The sequence below is a fragment of the Echinops telfairi genome, unplaced genomic scaffold (assembly GCF_000313985.2).
Source record: "Echinops telfairi isolate 266 unplaced genomic scaffold, ASM31398v2 ScPeMD7_10;HRSCAF=50, whole genome shotgun sequence".
NCBI classification, from domain to species: Eukaryota; Metazoa; Chordata; class Mammalia; order Afrosoricida; family Tenrecidae; genus Echinops; species Echinops telfairi.
The window spans coordinates 14437588-14464237 of record NW_022103907.1 but is presented as its reverse complement, the minus strand read 5'-3'; the positions used below and the strand labels follow the sequence as shown (position 1 = coordinate 14464237).

Sequence of the window (26650 nt, the reverse complement as noted above, 5' to 3'; positions counted from 1 at the left end):
TCTCATTGATGACAGAAACTTCGTATTTGTCATTTTCCACTCCTTAATTAAAATGAATGTAGCACAAATAAGTCTGCAAAACTCATTCCATATGTATACCTCACAATGAATAATGTGGAAACAGAAAATTACCTAAAACTCAGCAACCCAATCGGAGAGAGTATAACTTTCCCCATAGGGTGTCAAGGTCGATATGTTATGGGAGCTGACTTCACATCATTTGCTCGTGAAGCAGCTGGTAGGTTCGAACCACTGACATGTTAACTAGCAGCCAAACGCTTCTCTACTGCATCACAAGTGGTGGAATACAAACCAAACTCACTGCCATCAAGTCCACTCGGGTTTGGAGAGACCCTTCAGGACAGGGTACAACTGCCCCTATGGGTTTCCAAGCCTGTGACTCTTTACAGGAGCAGAAAATTTTGTCTTTCTCCCGAGGAGTGACTGGTTGTTTTGAACTGCTGAACTTGTGACAAGCATATCATAAAGTTCATAAAGGACTTTTGAATTGACTTGGAGAAACCAGAGGGCAGCTGAGTCAACAGCTCTATAGACTCCTTCTGCTCCCCTTCAGGGAACATCAACAAGGTGAGGTTTCATGCCCTTGCAAAGCCCTGTGAAGACAGGACTGAAAACGTCTCTGAGAGAAAGGAGACGAACAGGGTCTGCATTTCACCTACGATCTTATTGAGAAGAATGTGGTTCTACAATATGAGTGATTGATGCTTCTACTGATTTGAGTATACAGCGCTAAAACTCCAAATGTACATTAAGGTTTCTTTAATTGAACACAGAAGCATCAGCACATCTTTATCATCCAGGATCTGGCCTGTCTGTTTTCTTCACGGCCTCTAAATTCATCCATTTTATTATTTTTTTTAATTTTGTGAGACACCAAATATGTATTTAACACCTAGTGCCTACCTCAGAAGGCTTCTCTGTGGGTAGACTATTCAAAATAATAATAATAATAAGAGGACCAAGAAACCAAAGGTGTGCATGGAAAAATGCTATCGAAATGAGAAAGTTCATTAAGCTGAATAGGAAACCCTGATAGAAGTTGGGTGATCAGGCAAATTCTTCTCTAAGGCAGCAGGATTTAAAATAGACATGGGAACAATGGACAGGAAAATGAGCAGTGGAAGGAAGATACTCTCTATAGAAGGAGCTTCGTGTGTAAACATTTTTGGCAGGAAAAAAGAATAGAGTTATCTCCTTAAAGGGAGAGGAGACTGCTGGGAGGGAAGTGATGGGCGAGGCCCCAGAACGAAGATGGAGAGATATGCAGAGACTTCTGTTTCAACCTCCATGATTGACGGTCCCTCGGCGTTAGCTGTGGATGAAGCTCTGAGTGATATTCTCTCAGCCCTAATGGAAAGTTCACCATGGTTGGGTTATTGGGCGCTGATCCACCCATTCAGACTCAGAAGCAGTCGAGGTTTTCTCGGCTGTAACCTTATGAGGGAAGCTCTTCTGGTTTTCTCTCCTCTAGAGAGGCGGGGTGTGTTCAAGCTGCCAACCTGCTCTTCAGCAGCGTAAGTGGCACACCACGGGGGCGCCTTCCAGAGGCCACCAGCGGAAGGAGGATGTACACTCGCTAGCAAGTTTCCTTAGGTAATAGGCAAGTGTACACTTTGACAACATGCGCACTAAACTTGGAATGACACAGATCATATGAGCATGGCCCCTGCACAAGGATGACACGCAGACTCATGACGTTTTCCACACGTTGTAGAAAGAAGGATGGATGACTAGAAACAGGTAATCCAGGAAGGAAGTGGGGAAGAGGCTGCTGCATCCGGGGACTTGCACTAATAGCAGGACACAAAAGGGCTGTAAATTGTCCAGTGTAAAACTGTGGTCATTGCCTCTGTAAACTCACACCCACATTATAATAAAAGGTTCCCAAAATAATAACCACAGGGAATATATGAGACCATTATACGTATTTCCCAGTTGGCACCGCCCAGGCCCTAAATTTCCCGATCCAGCAATCTGCTTCAAACAATTTACCAAAGACATGTCAAAAAGCACAGCAGCGTGTTTTCCAAAAACAGTTCACAAAAGGCTTCTGGGGTCGTGTTGATTTAAAAGATCACAATCATTCCTCAGGGTGCGCTTCTCTCTGTTAGGCTGTCGGTAAACACCAAACTATATTCTGAAATGAGATCTTCTTGGGTCGCTCCGGCCCCTTGGTGGACACTGACACGTTCACAGCAGAGAGTGACCAGGCGGGGTCTGCAGAAGGGGTCTCTGGAAGCAGCTCTCCCCTGCAGTGTGACTTACCCCCTGCTTAGTCTCTGGGGCCAGAGCGCCACTTCATACCTTCTACTGGCCTGGCTGTTGCGTTTCATCACCCTCCCAAAGGCCACTAATTGAGGATGATGGCCGATAAAAACTAGAGAAGGGATAGATCAATAATCTGACAACAGCAATAAGCATGTCAAAAATCCTCTAGTGTATATTAGTATCATAGATAGAAATGTCCTAGGGAAAAATGATTTCCTTTTGTTTTGCTGAAAGAGGGCACCCTGTCTATTGATCTCGTGGCTTAGTGCTCTCTCCTTTTCTTAATTTCTTCTTATGATCAAATCTCCTGTGTGTTTACAGTTAACTCACTAGCAAATGTCAAAAATCAAAACCAAAAGATAATGTTCTATGCAATGTATCGTATGATGCTAGAAGTTAATGTGCTGTTAGATGGCTGAGATGTGATGGTTCTAATTTTTTTTAATAATTTGTAACTTGTTAGAATGCTAAAGTGAGCTAGTTGGTACTCAAGAGGTTTGCCAAAGGAGTGTACCAGTGAGTCAAGGAGGAGGTGTGACTCCCCCTCACAAATTCAAAATAAGAGTGAATCCATCTTAGTTCACACTATGATACAAAAAACAACCCCAGCTGATGTTAGCTGGAAAAGAGAGTGGATAGAAGAATAAGGGACTCTGTAGGAACACGGGGTGTCATGCTTTGAGTATGGGAGGTCACGTATCTCCCAGCAGCAATTGGCGCGTGGCTACTCCAAAAGGGCAGTGGCGGCCAGGGTCAGTTAGTGGAAAACTTTTCCAAAAGCACATGCCCATTATAGAAGTCTACCACTTTTTGCACCAACCCCTGCCTCTTTGCGGATAACCATCCCGAGAGTGGGTCATGTGACCCCAGTGGAGCCCTGGGTTTGATCAAGAGACTCCCACTTTTTTTTTTCTTATTTTTTTTTCTTTTTTAACATTTTATTAGGGGCTCATACAACTGTTATCCCAATCCATATACTTTCTGCCCACTTTTATTTTTATGGATTTTAAAAATTATTATTAATTGGGAGTTAATACATATATCATATCATTTCATAGTTCAATCACGTCGAGCAGAATTGTACAATTGCTGCCACAATCCGTTTCCAAACATCCTTTGACTTCCTGGACTCCTTGACCTCATCTCCCTTTCACAAGGCCCCCTCCAGACCCCTGCCTATCACCACCGTACCCACTCCACCCTCCGAAACCCTTTCTCTACCTGGTGTCCCTATAGTGTCATCAGTCATGGGCTTCGTATACCAAAACACATAAAAACATACAACACAATGTCATAACACCTCTGAGATACACGCTAGCATGAACAAACAATAACAAAAAAACCCAAAATTACAGAAAAGGCCGAAAACCAGATCAGGTCCAGATGTGTCACTTTTAAATCTATATAATTTCTAGATTTGGAACAGGGAGGCTTGCCCTCCTGTCACTGAGGCACCACCTTTGTTTTCATTGTTTCGTTTTGTTTTCTTTTCATTCTGTTGACTATATTGTGCACCTATGGAGCTGCTACTCAGCTGTTCAAACCTCCTAGGATAAAAATAACACGGTCTACTTCTTTAAAAATTAATGGCACCGAATCCCAAAGGGGTAGTTCTACTCTGCCCTATAGGGCTGCTATGAATTGTAGTGAGTTTAGAGTTTGGGGCGTACAGCAGAACTCATAAATTAGGCTAGTATCTTTCATAGACTCCCTTCTTATTAATATTATTGTGGTGAAAATAAACATACCAAAGTATTTGCCAATGCAGTAGCTGCCACGTTTAAAATTTGATGACTTTAATTAGTTATCTCATTTGTACCACCATATTGCTATCCATTTCCAAAATGTTCTACCACCGCTAACATAAATTCAACACTCTCTGACTAAATACTGTCCCTTCCCACCCCCTCCCCCTGCCTCTTGTAGCTATTAGTAAAACTTGCTCACTATGTCTTTGCTATTGCTATTTCATATATATGAGATCTAAAAGTATTTCTCATTTTTCAACTGACTTATTTTACACAGCGTGTGCAGCAACTCAAATATCTTAATTTCCCTTTTTTTTTTTTTAAAAAAAAAGCATTTTATTTAAAGGTCTCTATTTCTCTTTGAAGTATTTCTCTTTCTCTTGATCATGTAGCTTAGGCTCATAAGGGCAGTTAAATGAGAAAAGGAGAAGGCAGTAAGATACCGAGGCATTATTGTAAATCTGACCCTGATTCTGCCAGTCTTCTTTTTTTTTTTTTGACAGTTCATCTGTAAGATGGGAGAAAATATTTGCTAGGGAAAGGTCATAACTTTTAAATTCTCCAAATCTTGTGAGAATTTATATGGTCAAGTAGAAGAGGTAGAATTTACCTAAAAGGATGTTATCTCACCATTTCTCAAACTAGAGTAAAATACAAATTCCCAAAACTTAGAAATAAAAGTAGCCCTTTGACCGTCAGAGCACATTTCTTATTCATTCTACAGTTATTTATTGGATATGATAATATGATCCAGATACCCCCAGTGCAAGGCACAGAGATGAGAAAGATAAGAGACCTGAACTACATGTAGCCAACTTTCCAGCTAGCAAACTCAAGACCAAATCATGGGAAAAAATCTCACTCCCTTCATGCCTCCCCAAACTTCCTTTGATTGTGCCAAATTTACTGTTATAGATATTGTCATTCTCTTTTCTAATTGAATACATCATCTAATAGAGTACTTAGAATTTAGGCTTTAATTGATCAAGACTTCTTTAGGTCCACTTTCCAATGCAAATAAATAGTGTTCTGCTCATATTTGTAGTGTACATAGCTACCACTGTGCATGATTTTAAGCCTACTAAATACATCTTTTGGAACAGATGCACATAACTGGCTAACAAGAGCCAAGACAAGTCAACCCCAGCACAACAAATTACACTCACTGTGAAGTACTTTGTGAAGTTATTATCAGTCTGAGCGTTTCAGCTGAGGCAGAGGGGAGGTGAGAGGTGACTGCGAGGGAATTTTGGCCATGTCACAGTCAACAAGAACCTCTTTTCTCTTGATGGAGCTCCTGTTATATTGCTCTTCTGTTGACTGAGTGCTCATTCCCTTTGAGGGCCATCTGTAAAGCTCTTACTTGCTCTTCAGATTGTTTAATTGTATCTGGTTAGCTTTCCTAAAATGTGACTCTGCTTCATAAACTCTGAGCAGATGAAAAGCGCATCTTGAAGCTCTGTCTCGTGTGTGGCACCTGAGGAACACTTTGCTCACAGTCCACTTATTTGTTTCGTAGGTGAAATTTTATGACAACTCTGTCATGGATTCAAATCCCACGGCAGGTTTATTGCCAGAACAGACCACCTGGCCTTAAGCACTGCATATGGTTTGCAGAGATTCTGCAGGGGAGGCAGATGAGGGACAGAGGAAGGGGAAAAACAGAAGTGGTTTCTAAGCCCAAAGACCAGAAACTGCTTTCAAACTGAAGTTCATGTTTTTTTGAGTTCCTTGTTGCTACACAACCCAGCTTCTGAATTTTCATAAACTGTTTTTTTTTTTGTCCCTCCCCTACCTAGAAGCCCTGCAGGAACCCTGAGCAGAAATCTGGCTTCTTGGGGCATAAGTGGTCCCAGTGAAAAGCAGTAAAACAAAGGGAAGATGTATTCTGTTCCCATTCTTCCTTTCAGCTTTCCCCGACCAGGCAGGGGCTGAAGGGGTAAATGAACTTGCCCGAAGTGACAGAACTAATAAATGGCAGAGCCGTACTGCGAAGCCCTGTTTCACGAGGTCCCCCTAATTGGCTGTCCTTATTCTCCTCTGCCTTTAGTTGGAGGAAGAAAATGCCTGGCAAAGTCACAAATGAATTACTTAGAGCTGGTGGTGATCGTGATGTTACCTGTACAGGAATGCTGGAAATAGGGATCCAGAGGTCATACAAGCAGCAAGGTTGGCTGCCAGCCAAAAGGTTGGAGGTTCAAGTCCACCCACAGGTGCCTCCAAAGAAAGGTGACCTACATCTGACAAACCAGCCATTGGTCGGCTTCTTATGGCATGGTTATCTATGAAAATAAATGCATTCAAGACAATACACAATGAGGGAAGGCACTACCTGTATTTCCTGGCCATCAGTTCTGACTCCTAGTGACCCTTTGGGACGGAGTAGGACTGCCCCCTTTGATTTTCAGAGACCATAAATCTAATGCAGCAGATGAGGGAAAACCTCTTCTCTCTTCCTGAGAACTAGGAATGATTTTGAACTGCTGAACTTAAGTTAGCAGATCAATGCATTAGCCTGCTAGGCAACCATGGATCCTGTAAGTCAAGGGGCTTCACAAAGTTCATGGGAAAATGGAATTAAAAGATGTTGGAATTTTTCCACAAATGTTTTGAAGCCCCCTTCTATAGTCAAAATAATTATAACTTATTTAAGCAAGAGCAATTATTTAACTTGACTTAAAAGACTGGGGGGGGGGAGCTAATTATCTCATATGTAAATCCTATTATCTTCCTTTTGTCTGCTTGTTGAGTGGGCCCATTCTACCGTTATTTTTTCTCTGTTTACGAAAATGCCACTCAATATTAGTTAAACAATTTCCAACAGAGCGCTTGATATCAGACCAATTTTGTTATATTAACTTTGGAGGATACTAGTAGGAAACCACTTGCTATTGGGTCAATTTCCACTCATGATGACCTGTGATGTCAGTAGAACAACTCCATGGAGTTTTCAGAGGCTGACTTTTTAGAAATAGAATGCCCAGCTTTTCTCCCAAGGTGCTTCTGGATGGACTTGAACCTCTAACCCTTGGTTAGCAATGGCACGCTTAACCATTTGTATCATCTAGGGGACTGACACCATGTGGAGAACAAACAATCCAATGGAAACAAAAATTGGCTTCCCAACATCGTGCTTAGTTGGTGATGGCATTCATTGTCTGTTACATAGGACCACTAAAAACTGAAGCCTGTGGGTGGTGCAAACGTTTTCCAAGCAGAGCTGCTAGAGGAAGGGTTAAATGAATCTACTTCTGACCAATAAGTCATTAGAAACCCTATGTAGTCTGCCTCTACTTTGACACATATGTGGTCACCATGAATCAGAATTCACTTGATGTCAACTGACTAACTAAAAGCTTGCTCTATCATTACATAGAATTTCCTCTTACAGTCTGAAAAAAAAAAAAAGAGAAAATGGCATTCAGATTTATTTGATTGCAGTTAAAAATGCAGGCATTGGAATCAGACATGGGTTCAAAATCCCACCTTGCATTTTACTACCTGTGAACATTTCCTCGTGCATAAAGTAGGTACAGTAATATCCACTTTATGGGGTTGTGAATGAGACTCAATAAACATCTCTTGAATGAATACTTATTAATATCTTTTTCTTGCTAGAATCTGATTGACCATTCATCAAAAACACTTTTATAAGACTTTATAACCTTTGGCTTCTAATTATGTTTCTAACTCTGTCATTCTCCGGCTATAAAATTGATGTGTCAAACACAAGATTGTGCAACCTGAGCGAGGCTCAGAGCATGCCCAGGTAATCATCCAATGGATGCTCATCTCCAGAGGCACAAAGACCAGCTGGTCTCACTCCTTGAAGACATGAAGGCAGCATTCTCTGTTATCCAGCTTCATATACCACCATTTATCCTTGGGGAGCAATTAATTGGAAGACAGACATTCTTTTTTTTTTTTAATCATTGTATTGGGGAATCACACAACTCTTATCACAATCCATACATACATCAATTGTTTAAAGCACATTTGTACATTCGTTACCCTCATCATTCTCAAAACATTCTTAATTCAAACCTTATACAAAAAGAGATTGACAGAGCAAGTGACACTTAACCATTCAGAATAAGGCTGAGTACGAAGCAATGAGAAATCGTATGGAATTCATACACATTCATATTCTTTTTTAGTGGAAAGCTTTTTGAGAGAATGGAAACCATAAGATAAATGTTCATGACATTGGACAGATAAGAAATATGCTTTCTAAATTAATCCCCTGAGGGTTCTGGCTGCCTATTTGTAGAGGGTTTCTATAAAGTAACCAAGACCACTGCCTCCCCAAACCGCCAGGATCATATTAAAAATTACAAGCCTGGTTTTCTGAATTCTCCCCAAATCCCTGGTGAGCAACCATCCTGTGTTGTTTTTCAGGGAGAAACAAAGAAGAGAAGAGGGAAGTAGGAGACATGCCAAACCACTGACTATTCCAATTTTATTTTCCTTTTCTCTGAGAACAGGGCTCTGCTCTCAAAGTCTTCCTTGTCAAGATAAGTCCAACTCCTTTCCATCTTCAGTGTCTCTTGTTGGAAAGGCTTTTAGGATATCTGGGGTATTCAGATTCTTCCAGAGACTAGAGGTAACTCTGGTTACGACCAAAAAAAGATAGCTTGGCCTGAAGCCCTGATAAAGATGATGGAGCTCCGCCCTTGACATTTTTCAAGGCCTCGGCTCAAAAGAACGTGAAGCCGAACCAATGCTTTTGCTGTTTGTGCATTTTCGACTGACTTTGGAAAGAGCTATCACAAAAGTATTGTGTTGGAAAGATGCAAATTTTCCTCCGTGTGGTTGGCAGCTGATGAGGCTTGTGGGCTGGGTGGTGTCTTTGGGACAGAGACTCTGATCAGACACCTTCATTGTGACCCCAGATGAATTATCTGCGTCTTCACGCTTGCCAAACAACTGTTTATTATCATGCTCTTTTATAGGCTGTTGCCGGTCAAAGAACCCGATGTTTTCCCTTTTTGTGTACATGCTGATCAAAAAATTCCCGAGCTAATACAGAAAATATTAGTATCAGTCTCTTGGTATGGTGCCAGGACAGTGGGATGTTTTTTAAAAACTAAAAATGTTTGAGATAGGAGCTTTCCTAACCTTTACTTTCTATCTTCCTGCTCTCCTTGCCAAAAAAAAAAAAATGTTTCAAGACTTTGGGTTTTCTTTTTCTTTGTTTTGATAAAGTGAACTAGCTACTCTGACATCAGTTGTACCCTAATGACTTCCAGTTGTCTTGGACCTGGTATAATAGTTAAGTTAGTGAAGTGAAATGAGGGGTTTGATTAAGAATCTGAGGCTTTGTTTTTCTTTTTAAGAATAACCTTTGTATGAGAGAGAAAAGGAGCTAACTACTAGTCGTATTCAGGAGGAACTTTTAGCAAGACAGGACCAACTGGACCCAGGCACTGCCCATCAATCTGTGTACAGAGGGTCTTCAAGAGTCACGAGGAGGAATGGGGTGGACAGACAGATTGCCCAGGCCTGCTGGGTGTATCCTGGCTCACAGAGCACCTCTCCCTTGCATCCGCTTTTGAATACTTGTGATAGACAGGCTCATTTACTGGGCAAACTGGTCCTCATCCAGATGGTGAGGCTCCTTTAAAAAATCCCCGGCAATTAATTGCAGTAGGAGTTGGATCCCAACTTTATTCCCAACCCCCAACCACCCCCCACCCACCCCCCCGCGCCACTCCCCACCCCCAAAAAGCTGTGAAATGTTTTTCCCTTGTTGCAAAGACACAGCTCAGCCAAGTGTGTGAAAATGAAGCTGACACCACTAACCGAGCATTGCAACTTGGTGAAATGAAGATCCCCTGAGAACATAGTCTTTTAGGGTCCATTTTGGGTTTTGTTTGTTTGTTTGTGTTTTAACCTTGGGTGAGAATACAGAGTCACATGTGCCTGGGCACAAAATAAGAGGTACAGATGCAGACTTCAGACTAGCGATCGGTCGGCACGGTGTGCTCCACACGAGGAGTCACAGCATCCTGGGTCTGGTAGACCTTATGGAAGACATAGTCTTTAGTCAGAGCTGAGGGTGAGCCATGGCCTCTCTTTGTTGTTGGCTTTTTCTGCCAAATGTTGGTTCTTTGTGCTGTGCTTTGTACCCGGAGTGAGAAAGCTGATTAATGGAACTTAGCCTGGATCAGAAATGACTCCCTACTCCTACTTTAGTCTTAAGTCTTTCCAGAACATTTTTGTTTCAGCTTAGGTTAAATTTCCCAGCATAACTGAAAAGAAAGAGGATGATATAAAGGGTGGGAGGAGGAGGGAGGACAGGGAGGGGTAAGAAAAAGGTGGCATTTGATGGAGCACATTGTCTTATTTTGTAGTAAAAGAAGGCGAAAAGGCTGAAGTTCATGTAACAGCTATAATCATCAAGCTACACTCTTATATGGGTGGATCTGGGCTGTAGAGGGAAAAGCCAGGAACTAATCCACTCTCCTCACACTTAATTCAAAGGAATAAACAGACTCCTGTGAATTGCCAATTTTGAGTATTAGGTTAGGATAAATTCAGGAGGGCTTTATTTCCACCTAACATTGAAAAGAGGCCAAAATCGCAAAAGCAACAGAATGAAGAATCTATTCCAGAGGATCAGAGGACATTTACCTTTAATAACCATCATTAGCTTATTCCAATTTACAGAAATTCCCCCTGAGAATTGATGTTGAACTATTGCTGCTCTCTGTTTTATTTCCTTAAAAAGAAATCACAGCAGCTGTACTGGTTTATAATCCCATCAGCAATATAGGGGGCTTCCAATTTCTCCACATCCTAGTCAACATATTTTTCTGATCATAGCCATTTTCCAACCAGACAACTAATCAACCAACTGCCATTGAGTTTAATCCAACTCATCCTGATTCCATATAGCCACCGTTCTCAACCTGGGGTCACCAGGTTCATAACAATAGCAAAATTACAGTTATGAAGCAGCAACGAAAATAATTTTAGAGTTGGGGGTCACCACAACATGAGCCACTGTATGAAAGGGTTGCGGCATGAGGAAGGTTGAGAATCACTAGTTGAAAACCTATCTTATATAGGGTTCCAGAGACTGTATTAGACCTTACATTCTGGGTACTGGGTTTGCTGAAGGCTACGGTTTACAATGAGAGCCCTAAATCCATGTGAAATCTGCACTTTGATTCCACCTCCATTAAGTTCTTTCTGACCATTGACTGACATGTAAACAGTCTTACCCGCCGGCAGTGTGTTTGCTGAGACTTCCTTGGCCAGTCCAGAGAGGAGCTGTCTCACCTCAAGAATGTCCCCTTTATGGAAATTGGGGTCCTAGGGTCACATGGCTATGAGTCTTGTCTGACCAAGATGGCCTGAGGACTTCAGCATTTATCCTGCAGTCATTTTGAATCTACGAGAGCGTGCACATCCCACTCGTGGGCCCGTTTCTATTGTCCCACCTGCAACTGTGCTGAAGTTATCTGCTACCAAGCATGGTTTGAGGACGAGCTGCTTGTTTACATGTCCTATGTAAGTGACCACGTGGCTGTGATCTTTGGGACACCATTATGCTCTCATGCTGATGGTCACCCTCCTTAAGATGACTTATCTTTGTCCTGTTTGAGGCTCAATAAAGGGAACTTTATCGACTACATTTTAATTTGAGGTTGGAATTATCTAGATGGCAGTGAATTTGTCCTTTCCTCCATCCTATAACAAGCCTCATCTTTCCTCTAGTGCGTGGCTGGTGGATTCAAACCACCGACACTTGGGTAGCAGTTAAATGGGTAACCATTTGAACCACCAGCACTCCATGGAGGGAACTGAGTCCTTCCTCATGGGCTGAAATGAAGCTCTCTCTTTCTTAAACCATGCTTGGGTCCTGGACTGTGCCAGGCAAGGTGGCTTCTTCTCCAGGGAGATTTCACAAATGCAGCTTGGGACCTTCAGTGGTGAGGCAGAGCCGATGAACTCTGGAGGAAGTGACTTTATAGCTATTCTTGTCAAGCAACTTGGGTAGAACTGCCCAATGTGACTTTTCCATGTTTATTAGGGAGAAAAAAGCCATGGCTACTTAGTTGATTCTGACTCATCATGACCTTCTATGTGCTTACTAGGCTGCAAATCTTTATGGGAACAGATAGGCTCATTTTTCTCCCATGTCATGGCTGGTGGGATTAAACTGCTGAACTTGCTTGGAGTTGTTTGCAGTTAGCAGTCCAACGCTTCCTGGACAGCACCACGAGGCTCTTCCCTGAAAACGAAATCAACTCACTGCCACGGAGTCAATTCTGATTCATAATAACCTGAAATGGCAAAGGAGAACTGCCTCTTTGGGTTTCCAAGACTGTAAATCTTCATGCTAGCAACTAGCCTCATCTTTCTGCCTTGGAGAGGCTGGTGGGGAACTGCTGACCTTGGGACGAGCAGCCCCGTGTGTCATTCACAGTGCCACTGGGGTTCCTCTGCTATAGCACCTTTCAATCAGGGTATTAAGAAAACTCAAACTCTCTGACACCCAGTCATTTCTTACACATGGTGACCCACATAGGGCAGGCTAGACCTGCCCTGTTGGACTTCTAAGACGGTCTTTACACAAGTAAAGATTTCTCACAGTGGCTGGTGGGTTCAATCCTCTGACCTTGTGGTTAGCAGCTCAGTGTATAACCCACTCTGCCACCAGGGCTGCTCGGCATTAAGACTGCTGACCAATAGTGAAGCTTTTGTTGTTAGGGTGGTTCATGTCCGTTCCCATTCCTCATTCCAGGCATACCATCTGGAGCACATTGCACCAGACATACCCCCCCCCACACGCCCCCCTTCCTCCGTTACCACAAAAATGCCTTGGGGATAAGATTCTCTGAAAAGCCTGAAATCTATCTCCTGCCCCTTCCCTGGGGAAACAGTCCTAGAACAACATTGCTAGAACTTTGGGAGGAGGCCGTGGAGGTTCTAAAGTAGAATTCTCCTCTTCCAAGCCGGTGATCCACGTTCCAGTCCTAGCCAGTGCACTGAACAGCCAGCGAAGGCTACTATGTTTCAGTGGACCAACGTCCAGACTAAGATGGACTAGAGGAAGGCTTGGTGATCTCTTCCCCAAACCCGCTCTTGGAAGCCCTATCGAGCACGACAGTCCAATCCGCACTCCACTATGGCTACTGAGAGTATGACGAGTCCCCAGGAGCAGGGGCTCATCTCCCCCACAGCAGACAACACCACCAGGTTTTCACCCGGCTTTTAAAAAATGAATGAGTTTAAATGAGTTAATTAAATCTGATGGCACGAGTACTTCTCCACTTTATCAGGATTTCACGATTGAAGCCACATTTCATATGTGTATATTTTGACCACCCATTTTTTTTTACATCAAGAAAAAGTAGTTATCTAAAAATGGAATACATATTTCCATCTACTCATGTGAAAAAAATTTTAGCGGGGCCTTTCAGAAATGGGATGTTGTTATTTTTCCATTAGAACAGATGTTTTATTCTGTGACTGTGAATGATGAAATGAAATTTCAGGACTTTTAAGGAAGAGAAAAATAACCTGTTAGTTCCTAATGTCTCTTTCCTTCAGTTGTACGTACCATCACTAGATTATTTTATACTGGCAAGCATGAACATTTTAAGTTCATATTTTAGTCATGTTTCCATTATCAATGTCAATGCCTGCTTTTAAATGGCCCAGAACCCTTAATATGGCAACCACTACATAAAAAGTTAAAATTTCAGATTCCTTATTGTTCTCATCTAACTCCCCAGGGTGGCATTCAGTGCGCTCCATAGCTTGCACTTTTGAATTGTCTGAGTCTTTAAAAAAGCAGGCCTCATGTTTATTCATCTGAATTTTAATAATCACAATAGGAAAAGGGCAGAAAACAATTTTTCCCTTATAACTAGTTATATAGTGTTTTGGCTGTACCTGGCACAACATCAACATTGTGCTAATAGGAACTAACTAGAATTGTCATGTGCACACACACATGTGTGTGTGTGTTTGTGTGTTCATGTGTTGTTACTGTTTGCTGCAACTCATTGCAGCCTTCAGTATAACAGAACAAGGTGGCTTGGTCCTGCCCCATCCTCACAATTGTTGCTGTTAGAGCCCATTGTTGTAGCCACTGTATCATCCCATCTCGTGGACTCTTCTTTTTGACTGACACTCTCTACCATGAGTGATGCGTTTCTCCAGAGACTGTCCCCCCACCCCCCATAACATGTCCAAATGATGAGAGATGAAGCTTCACCATCCTTTCTTTTAAGAAGGTTATGGCTGTACCTCAATCCAGATTTATACACTCATTTAGCAGTCCATGATACATGCAAGATTCTTCACCAACCCTATGATTCATATGTGTCCATTCCTGTTCGGACTTCCATGTTCATGTCCAGCTTCCACATGCATATGAGGATATAGATAATATTATGTCTTGGGTTCAATGTTAGATATGTCTATGGGGCTTCAAAAAGTTTGTGATAAAAATCCATTATCTAATTTTACTTATTAATTCTATCTTCCTACCAACCTATTGATGTTTCCGTGTGGATTCGGACTGCTGACCTTTTGGTTAGCAGCCCCACCTGTAACCCACTACACCACTTGGATCCCTCTGTTCAGCTATTACACCTCCAAAATTAGTCCCACATGTTACAAACCTTGGTCCATTTGCTCAAAAAGACCTTGCTTTGCTCCTCAAAATAAAACTCTTTTTAAAAAAGAACAAAAATATTAGGTTTGTTTTATTGAGTTTCAGAAATCATAGTGCTCAACATTGATAGTTGATTAATCTCTTTGCCACACGCTGAAAAAGTTGCTACCCTGATCCTAGTTTAAGTAATATATCCCCCTCAGAGTCTAACACTTGCTTTTTTTTAAAAATGAAGGGCCTTGTATTTTATTTGCATGTGTATAGATGTGCTTCACCAGCATTTGAAGAAACTACTTGTAAAGACCTGTATTATAGATTACTGCTGAAGTGCCAAAGGCCCTCATGACTGCCTGACTGCCGTAAGGCTACAGCGTAGTATCAGGGAGCCAGAAAATTGCTAGTTGAAGGAAAAGCTGTCAAAACTGAGAGTGATATTAATAGCAGTCTCGGGAGGATCAGCACTTGGACTCTCCATGACTCCAGCATAAGGAAACAACAGCTGTAAACCGCTCATAAATAGCGATGGACCACACATTTCAAAACGTCTGCACCAATGGGAAAACAGTCTTGATTCTTAAAATTATGGGCTTGGGTCAGGGTTCTGGCCTTGTAAAATAATCAAGTTGTCACAATTTTAAAATCCGAGATGAAATTTAAAATTCCATGGCTCTGGAGTAACCATTAAGAGCCAGAACAACCAATGTTTAAGCATCTGGGCTTTGAAGGCAAGTCAAAAAATTGTTTCTGGTCAATCACTACAAAGTTAGGAACCAAGCTGCATGCCTCCCCCTCCCAAAATTGAAAATATCGATTGGATTATACAAAACCTTTAAGTGTTCAGATGTTAAGTGGCAATTTCCATTTTTCTATTGTGTTCTTAGTAAGAGACTATGAGTAAGATATGCAGAAAGAAGGGAAAGATGAAATGTCCTCTTGTCATGAGTTATCCTTTCAGTGTGTGCCTCTCCTTAGAGGAATTGGATAAGAGCTCAGAATGCCCTTGGCCCCGAGCTCTTCCTTTCCGACAAGACAGCATCGTGCTTTGCTCACATTTGGCATTAGGTACATTTTCTCACATGTGAATAAATATTACACAGGTTACTTTCACTTCCCCATGTCATCATTGCCTTTATTTTCAGAGAAATGAATAAGTAAATTAAGGTTTGATGACTGCTATAAAATAACTAGGACACATTTTTTAACAGACAGAAACCAGTAACCAATGATGTGATAAATAATATATAACTTTTAAAAAAAGTATTAAATCACTTCAGGAAACCCTGAGATAAGTGGAAAAGCCCTATAGTCATATAGACTTTGGTAAATTATTTTGCTTTGTTATACATTGGTTTCGTTGTCTGTTTAGTGATGATAATAATATATCTACTTAAATCCAATTAAATAAATTAATATATAAAAAGGCATTTAAGATAGGATCTAGTACTTAGTAAACACCTCTATGCATGTTTATTATGATGGTGGTGGTAGGTTTTATTTATTCATGCAGTCAAATTATATGCATTATTGATAATATTATAGATGATACTGTTGCACCTTTACCATATTTGAGGCATAGTATTAAGGACTCTGCAGTGATTATTTCACTTAGTTTTTTATGACAGTCTTATGAGGTAGCTATTAATACTATCCCCATTGAAAGACAAGAAAACTGAGGTACATAGAGAGTAAATAATTTGTCAGAAAATTGCAGCCATCAAGTGATAGAATCTAGATGAACAAACACGTGATAGTATTATTATCATCATATCTACATAGTTTTGTATCATATTGACTTACTCCTCCTCTATCCTTTTTCCCCAAAGACTAACATTTCATTTCCCAGCTTTAGGCTGTTGGAGAGCATCTCAGTGCTTGTTTCCTCTGTCAGCGGCCACATCCTGAAACCCACTTCCCTTATAAAAACATCCCTTCAAGGAACGTAAGCGTGGTGAAAGAGAGACTGGTGAAGACTAGGTGATAAGCCTACATGCTCTGCCTGGCCTTCTAGCCCTCACTGTGCCCACAGCAACTGGTTGAATTGCACTGTGGTGTGTACAAAACTCCAACTGTGGGGATTCGGCCCCCACAGAGTGAATGAGCAAACCAGCACGCAGAAAAATTAGTGAGCCCTCCCCACCCTCCTCCTAAGTATGTGCTCAGAGTCGAGACTCCTTCAGAGCCCTGCAGTATAGAGTATTTCTCAGCTTACAAAGCAGCTTTCACATAATTATCTCACGCCATACTCTCAAGTCTGTGAGGTAAATAGAGCAGGATCCTTATCTTTCTTTTATAGACAGAGAGAATCTGGCTACAGAGGAGTATAGTTTGCATCTCGGGCGTTAAAATTCTGTAGTGATGTGTGTCAGAATAACTTATTTACCAATATATAGGTACATATGAGGGGCGTACCAAAAGTTATGTATGTATGTATGTATGTATGTATGCATTTATTTTTACCAAAAAAATCCTTATCACCTTTAAAGTACTCTCCATTACACTTAATACATTTGTCAGATCTGTGATCCCATTCTTGGAAAATTTTTCCAAACTCATCTGTTTGGCTAACTGACAGCACCTCCCTTGTTTTTTATTCAACTTTCTTTGTCATCGAATCGCTGTCCTTTCATGTCCTTCTTCATTCATGGAAACAAGAAGAAGTCCCATTGAGCAAAGTCAGATGACTAAGGTGCGTGAGGCAAGAGGTGCATGCTGGTTTTTTTGCCAAAAACTGACGCACTGAGATGGCTGCATGAGCAGGTTTACTGTTGTAGTGGCAAAACCAGATCTGCATCTGCCACAAAATTCACTGAACATAGCTCCAAGATAGTCCAGATAACTTCCCCATCACTTCGATGGTCCCTTGCTGGTCTTAGAGCACAAGTACATGGATTTTGTTGACATTTTCATCCGTTTGGGAAGTTGACAGATGTCCAGTAGACGAAGTTTGTCGTCGGTTGACATTCAGGTTTTCTGAAAGGAGGAAACCACTCACTCATACACTTAAGGTTTTTCCAGGGTGCTGTCCCAAAAGCTGTGGTCAGCATCACAACAATTTGTGTTCAGCATGTTTCCTGAGCAGGCAACAAACTGTCACAGCCACAGTCTGTTCTCAAATCAGCCATTGCAAAACGAGGCTCACGGGAAACTGCTTTTATGAAAAAATTCACAGTGATCAGAGAGTACTTTCCCAGACGATGCCACTGGGTGCACTAACTCAGAGCCAGTTGCTTGATGGCTGCCTAGTGGGAAAAATGCATGCTATGAAAGCTCCACCCAGTAAAGCTATCTTCCAGGTTTTTTTCGGTACACCCTCGTAATTCCTCAGTTTTCCACCGTTACTAATGTTATTTTTCCAGGGTGAGAAAACCTATAACACAGTAATTTCCATTTGGTTTCCAAGTGTCCAAGTTATAAGGCAACAATAACAGCAAAACCCAAACCTACTGCAATGGATTAGATTCTGACTCATGGCAACCCTATAAAACCGAGTAAAATAAAATAATTCTCTAAGGCTGTAAATCTTCCCAGTAGACTGCCACATCTTTCTACCCTGGAGTGGCTGGTGGGTTTGAACAACCAAACTTTGGGTTAGCAGGCAAGCTTTTTAGGCACTTCAGTTCCAAGGTGCCTTTGTTATACGGTATGAGTGTATACTTCCTATTGTATTCAATAGAATAACGTAACATTGGTAAATTTAACATTTTATCAGTTATTTAATTTTAATTTTATCCATCCAGTGAATGATATAGGAAATGGTCCAACATTGAACTCTTCATCAATAAAGAGTAAATTCTTGTATGTTCCCGTCTGCTTGAATGCTTGTGTGATTGATGTCTATATACGTATAGCTTCAATTTAATAAAATGTAAAGAAAGACACAAAATGGTTGATGCATAATACAGTTGCAATCCCTGTCCATTTATACAAGATCCTCCTGATGAACCAGTCTTCGCAGCAACCAAATTACGTGTGGCAGCTTTGGAGTTTTTATAAATGTTTACTCTTCTTGACCAGTGGGGATACCTAACTTTTAGCCATGTGTATTTATTGAGGCTGTCATATAGCATTTTGAATTACTGCCAAAAATGAACTTAGCTTTATGATGAAAATAATGAGAGTCTCTATGTCAAGATTTCCTGGAGCACAATTGAAAGGATATTGTTACATATGGATCATGACTCTTGCAATATTTTTATTAATGAATATTATTTTAAGTGATTGAGAGTTCCATAAATGGACATGTGCACATCATCTAACATATGAGCTTAAACTGTCTTGACAGTAGACCCTTTTCTTCTGGAGACAGTCCCCCACTTTGTGCCTCTCCATTGGCTAGGTCATCTGAGAGTCCAATTTTAAGTGCCATTGCATCTTGAGTTCATATCTCAGTCTTGTTATTATTAGGGTGTTGTTTAACCCTAAATTATGTGCTATCACCACAAACAGAAAGTTTTAATTAATATGCAGTGCATATATGTATATTTTTTCAATCCAGATGTGTATATTTCAATCCATCATGTGTATGGCAATTTGTTACTTCAACCATCCAAAAGGAATACGCCTTCCTTTGCCATTCCTCTTTGTAGAGCTACTGACAACACCATGAATCTGAATCAGAAGGGTCCTTAATCCTATCAGGAAGGAAGTGAAAAGACCCTAATAGAAGATTCCATGCCCCTTGAGTATGCCTATAGGCTTAGTAGTAGTAATCCTGCATCTTCTGTGTTCTTCTGAATGTTCCAGGGTTGCATGTATGCTATCACCATTTATCATGAAAGCTTGGTGTTAGACCGGGTTGACTAGAGAAACAAATCATAGACACTCGTAAGTGTATAAGAAAGAGCTTTATATAAAAGAACAATTGAATATTGAGAAAACATCCCAGCTTAATCCAGATCAAGTCTTTAAATCCAATATTAGCCCACATTTCTGATACCAGTCTAATTCCTCTTCAGTCTTACAAAATAAAGGCAATGAGGCCGAATGCATGAGGATCACAGGCCAGTGGGTGGAAAGTCTGGTGGATCCAGTGGTGGTGGAAGCAGCTCAGCACAGGCAGGGGTCTCCACACGGCTCCTCCAGCTCCCAGGGCTCCATCAGCATATCCCCATTTGGCTTGTCAACAGGAATGTCTCACAGGGAGTGTGCGCATGCCCCGCCTCCAGCAAGCTATTTATCTCCTTCTCACTTCCAAATGAGGTCATCAAGCTGCAACCTGATTGACAGGCTAAACCCACCCCTTCACTCTTAGTAGTCTCAAATTGACAACAGATTATGTAACTACCACAGGCTTTATACAGTTTCCCACTGTAACCTAGGGACTTGATATAATCTTAATTAATTAGGGAGCTCTCAGGCATTGAGGCATACTTAAATGTCAACGATATGCCACTTTGCCATCATGCAACTTATCCTAGGAGACTTTAGGTCTCCACCTTGCCCATTCCCCTGATTACTCGATACTTTAAAAAGAGCAGCAGAGTGACGGAAAAGAAGTGGCTGGAAGACAATGTGGGAATGCAGAGCCACATAGAAATGCTCTGTGCAATAGTACCCATGAGTCAGACTTGATCCTTCAATTTCCTCCTCTTGATCCCCACTCCTTCATTGAAACTTGACTGAGACAAGTATCTAGACTGAGCTTCATAAATCCTTTTCCTGCTTCACCATTTTTCACACGGTTCTATAATTTCTCTTCTATGATACAGAAGAAAGCCTGGGTTGATGGACTAGGAAAGGTACTTATTCAATAATAGAATTGGGTCCTTGAAGCCCTACTGAATGCTCACTCTTCTCTTACTCCACATTTCCCGCCTCACTGAGGTCTCATAAACCCATCATCCTGTGGGCTTTCATGTGAGGTTGAGTGTCTCTAAAGCTGTTAGAAATCACAGGTTCATATTTCAGGGTTTATGTTCTTTGAATCATCTCCCTTAATTTCATGCTTCTCTTCAAACTGTAAGTGAGGGTACTTTGGAGTAGAAAGGTGTTATATTGTGGAAGTTAATAGCTTTTAATGAATTTATTCCAAACTTTTTATCTTTTGGGCAGAATATGCTTTATGTATGCGCTTCCTAGGGGAGCTCACCGCCTCCGCCCCCCACCCCCCACCCCCAGTTAAGTTCTGTGCTTTCTCTGACCTCTCTTAACTCTGGGCTTGTCACTCACAGACGGGATCAGAAGGGCAGCGGCCCTTTTAGGACTTTGCTGATACAATAGAATAGTTTCCAGAAAGTAGCTTACCCACTGTGACCTATTTTCTGCCCTTATACACGTGCATAGGAATCCAGATGGTTTGATTAAATATAGACTCTCCTTATTCTAAAGGGAACACTTTTCAGAATGGAGTTCAAAGAATTAACCTCATGATTGCTATTAACATTAAGGGGGGGGGGGAGGTACTAGGACAGTCCTCATATTCTGAGCTGCAAATACAACCCTACTGGTTGCTAAATGGACATTCCCATTTACACAGCTTGTCTGGCACCTAGTATTGTCCAAGGCATTATACATTTCTTGCCCAAAATGTGCACTTAGAGGCAACTAGACATAATCAGACTCCAGCTAACTTCCTCTGTGGGTTTCCAAGAATATATATTTATACTGGAGTAGAAAGCCTCATCTTTCTTCTGAAGACCAGCTGGTGGTTTTGAACTCCTGGCCCTGCAGTATTGGAATAGACTCCATGGTGGTGACTTTGGTGAGTATGAGATGTAGTCCAGCCTTTCTCAAACATTAACTTTCACTGGAACCAGGTAGGGAGTTCCTAGGCCCCATTTTCAAATATTCCACTGTAGTGAGACTGTAGCAGATTCCAAGAAACTTTAGTGTGAATGCTAAATACTCAGGACAGGTAGTTCAGGGACCACACTTGGAAGGCACTGGTAGGAAACAGGAAATCAAAAAAACCCCACAAGTTACAGAGTTGTATTGGAATCTTGAGTGTCCACTCAAAGACAAGTCACTTTGTCTCTTCTAATTTTCAATGGTTCATTTGACTATAGGAATCATAATTAAAGAGTCCTGGTAGCACAAACATTAAGTCCTCAGCTGATAACCAGAGAGAGGCCCACAGTTGGCACCCACCTAGTAGAGAACGTGGGAGAACGATTGAGTGGTGTGCACCCGCAAAGATCACGGCTAAGGATACGCTACGTGATCGTTCTACTGTGTCACATGCCATCACTATGAGTTGGAATCCACTTGGTGTCGCTAACAACCATCTCAATATTATCCAAAGATGAGTCAAGTTGCATGGCTACAAAATTATGGAAACTTTTATTTTAAATAATATATAAAAATGTGAGGCTTTTGCGCCTCAGTAAATCTAGGTCTACACACGTGTGAAGGCAGTGTTTCTGTCTCTCAATGTTTCCTCTAAAGAATTCTGCACTCTGATTTTGACCCTGTCAAAATGGCAGTATTTGCATCCTTGATAGCCTCAAGTTACGTTCCTTTTTAATGTCCTTTGAGGTTTGGCAACAAAAAGAAGTCTAGCAGGTTAAGAAAAGAGCTGGTAGGTGCTGAGGTAACGTTTCCTCATGAAATTCTTACAAGTCAGCTCAATACCATCAAGAATGAGACATGCATTGCCATGATGGAGCAAATTCCTTGGCTCCACTTCTGGTCTTTTTCTTCCAATGCAGTTTTCAATTTTCATAAAACAGAAATAAGCTCATAGGAGAGTCTTATGTACTTTGAGAAAATTTCAGGATTCCCTCCTAAGGTAGCCCCCTCAAACCAATGACCATAACCTTCTGTGCTGATCTCTCCAGCTTAAATTGACCTGGACCAGTAGAACCCGTCGGAGGTTTGGCTTAGACCTTTTTTTCAGGTTTGAAGGTGCCCTTGTGGTTATGCTTTGAGCCGCTCATCTCTAGGACAGCAGTTCAAAACCACCAGCTACTCCTTAGGAGAAAGATGGGACTTTCTACTCCTATAAAAAGTTACAGTCTCTGATACTCACAGGGGACTGTCTACCCTGTCCTGTTAGTTTCAGGGGGTCACTGTGAATGGGCGCCGACTCAATAGCAATGAGTTTGGATTGGTTTGTTTGTTTAATTAGACTAAGACAGGTGGATTACTGAGAGAGCTTGTCACAGCCATCTTCTGGTCTCAGAGGCATGATTAAACATGCTTGGCTTGGAATAACTCTGTGGGTGTATGGAGCAGAACCCTGGTAACATTCCTTTTCCACTTACCTTCCTAGGCCTGTTTTCAGATTAAATGTGACAAATGTTGCAAAATGCCTATCACATTTCCACAATTATGGTCACCCCCTTCCTCCTGTCCCCTTGGTCATAAGATAACTGCTCTATCACCAGAAACCAAACTCACTACCAATGAGTCAATTCTGACTCATAGTGAGCCTATAAGACAGGATAAAATTGCTCCCGTGAGTTTCCAAGACGGTAACTCTTTATGGGAATAGAAAGCCTTGCCTCTCTTCTCAAGAGCTGCTGGCTCTGAACTGTGGATCATATCCTAAGGTGTATCCAGTAGGGAAGGCAAATTGTCATTTACAAGTCTCCCTGGCACCATCTTGTTCACTCAGTGTGGGAGTCCCACAGGGAAATCCATGGGAAGGGCCCTGGGAGTCATCAAAGAAAGGGAACTCTACGGAATAGTTCCTTGCGTCCTGGATACACACTTTTAATGTTTGCTTCTCTTACAATAGAAAAAAAAGACTTATTGAACTCACTAAAAATAAGTGAAATATCTAGCCGACTCTCCATAGTAGGTGCTCAGTCACTGATAGGTTCCATAAGTATTGCTCATTCATTTATTCACCCACTCATACATCCAACAAGTAGTTGCTGGTTACCTCCTGAATGTCAGGCACTGTGATCACTGCTAGGATAGACAATCAACTTCTATGTTTCCTGCATTCACAGAGTTGATCGCAGAGTTATGGGGACAAGCAGAGAGTTGCAACACAGTTTGTTGAGTAACCATGACCTCCCTGTATGGTACAGAGGAGAACCACTTCACAGGGTTTTGTTGGTGGCAATCTTTAATGGAAGCACCTTCCCGGGACTTTCTTTTGAGGAGCAGCTAGAAGGGTGCTAATTACCAACCTTTAGCCAGTTGCGTGAGTGGGAATCAATTTGACAGCAAAGGGCTGGGCGTGTTGTTTATTAATTTATGTATTTTTCCAAAACTGGTATTTTTAGTGATATCTACAAATCTCAAGTGGAAGAAAAGCTCAATACAGAAAATAAACACCTGAACGGAAAAGGTTAGTGAACAATTGACAACTCATAGGTTTCTTTTCCCAACAGTTTCATTGTAATTCACAAATCATAAAATTCAATAGTTCAGTCACAGCAAGAAGCGTTTTACAATCACCACAATCAGTTTTAGAATAGTCTCTTAATTCTTGTACTCATCTTCATTATTTCCCCATTTCCTTCCAACCTCTATGCCATAACTCTAAGGAACCATTAATCCAGTTACTGTCTCTATCCTGGATTCTATATACAGAAAAACTTTAAAAACAAATAAACAAATAAAAGCTAACAAGAATAACAAAGTAAAACAGATAAAAGCATCAACCGAAAAGAAAGCATAAAACATTTGAAAATGGAACAAATTTAAATAGATCATAAGGGAGATCAAATGATAGGGTGCTAAGTTTTAACCTAACTGCCTCTGTCACGATCCACTTTCTAATGCATTCTGCATGTGAGCAAGGCTATCCACATCTTTGGTCCATGACCAGAGAGTAGCTTTTATGAGCCCATGTATTATCTAAATGCTATTAGGTTGTTAGAATATTAGCCCCTATATTTTCCCTGCCAAGACCCCTCTATCTCTGTTAATAGCAAATGATAAAGTTTGTAGTTTATCTTGCTACTATACCAGTGAATCTCAAAACCCAAATTCACTGTTATCAAGTTGATTCCAAATGACAGTGACACTATCTAGGGTTCCCAAGGTTGCAGTCATCAGTCTAGCACTGATGCCACCAGGGCTCCTGCGTCAATACAGCCCTTGATATTTTGTTTTCCTTGTTTAAAATTCATTGAATGTCAGAATTTCACCACTGAGAATGGTAGAAGAAGTCCTTTCCATTTTCAGCTCTATTGTAAAGAACTTTCCCACCTTCTCCTTCAGAGAACCTAATGTGCTGGCCTCCCCAAAGTTTACTGATGAGTGCTGGGCCCCTTATGCTGAGCAAACTGCACATAGGAGGAGAAAACTTTCCCCTTTGCCCTCTATTACCCAAAATAAGAAAAAACAAAGTTTTTTGAGTTGTGGTTCCCAACTCCTTAAAATCCCAGGTGTGATAGAGAAAGAAAACATTCTATAAGGTTTCCTTCACTGTACTCTTTACTAAAGATCGCCAGGCTCTTTGTTGACCAGCTCACTGAGTGAGCTCAAACCACTACCTTCACATTAGTAGCCAGGCCACATAGCCTGCATCAACAGGACTCCTTATTCTTAAGCCTACCAGCTGGTCATTCTTTTACCTTTTGAACCGCTCTTGTGGGTGAGGCTGGAACCAGAGTATGACTTTCCATCTGAACCCACTGAGGGACACAGTCGTACTTAATGATCTGGGGACTAGTGGCTCATAGGTCGAGCTTAACGTACATTTAGCGTGATGAGGAGGAAATATAAAGTGATCAGAGGGGAAGAGTGTGCAGAAGACGAAGAGCAGTCTTCCGAGTGGAGTTCGGTGGGAAATCTAGCCCTAGACAATGACCAAAGGCAGAGTATCAGGCACTGTCAGGCACCATCTGCACAGCCCTCGGACTGTCTGGTGCTCAGGAGCAAGGCGTGGTGCTCTTTACAGAGGCCTCAGGGGAGCTGTGTCTCCTTCTCTTTGCCTTCAAGACCCTTGCCCCATCACCAAGGTTCACAAAAGAGCCTGGTGGTGTTGTAGGATAAGCCTTGGGCTACTAACCTTACGTTGGCAGTTTGAACCCACTAGCTGCTCCTCAGGAACAACATGAGACTGTGTGTTCCAATGAAGATTTACAGTCTCAGGAACCATTTAGGGTCACCTTGAGTCAGAATCCACTTGGTGGCAACTGGCTTTTTGTTTGTGTGGATGTTTTGTTTTGTTTTGTTTTGTTTTATGCACTGTTTCACAATGCTCCGTGGAGATAACAAGTAACTCCTCTTTGTCCAAGGGCTGTGGGTCTGGGTGAAGGGTTCAGGCCCATTTATTTGGTGATGATCACACAAACTGTGTGTCCTCGGAAAGTTTAGTCTTCAGATAAAGTAGGATATGGTGAACTCTGGCTAGCAACAAATCAAGATGCCTGCCAAAGTAATCCTCTACCCATTGAGAGGAAATATTCACAGCTGGTGTCCTAGAAAAGGCACCCTTCATAGAAATCCAAAATGAAGCCCTTCATTTATTAACCTACGTGCCCCGAATTCTAGAACTTTCGTCGACTCAATATCTTGGAGAAGGGCAGAAAGAACGTCGACATTTTAAATGCTTTCTTTGTCTTCGCATTGTTCGAGTTAGTGGTAAGTAGGCTTTCATAAAAGAACCGCTTTCGTTGGCAATTAATTTAGTCCTTAAAGTTACGTGGTTGAACGGAGCAGATCGGATGCGTGTGGCTTTGCAAAGCTTCTCACCGTGGTTATTTCAGCGCATGCACAGGGCTTCGGCTTCTAGTCGCTGCCTCAGCCTTCCCTCAGCAAATAGTTCCATGCTGTGGAAGCCTTGTGCTCGCAATTCTTGTTTCCAGTAATATATGAGGGTGAAGCACACTGTAAATAAAAATTAATTATTTTTCAGCCTCTAAGTGGCAGCCCTGAGTGCCACATGGGGAATGAATTGCTGCTTTGGTCCTGAAGAACAGCACATCAATCACGTTAACGATTGATTTTGTAGCTAGAGTTGCAGGCTTTTGATAAAGGCGTCCCTTCACCCTGTACAATCTTCAGGTCGTGAACCTGAGGGAAATAAAGGGCTCCACAAAACGAACGGAACTTTCCAATCCGTTTTGTTATCTGCTCT

General features: G+C 41.6%; 1 protein-coding gene and 1 non-coding gene across 16 annotated transcripts in view; both read left to right on the top strand.

Annotated features, from left to right (window-relative positions):
- The window catches only part of SLC8A1 (solute carrier family 8 member A1), a 445070-nt gene that overhangs the window by 256823 nt on the left and 161597 nt on the right, over positions 1 to 26650 (top strand). The window lies entirely within an intron of this gene.
- On the top strand, positions 1626 to 1732 carry LOC115868454. Its single transcript, XR_004045605.1, has one exon. It is a non-coding gene; the product is annotated as a U6 spliceosomal RNA (small nuclear RNA).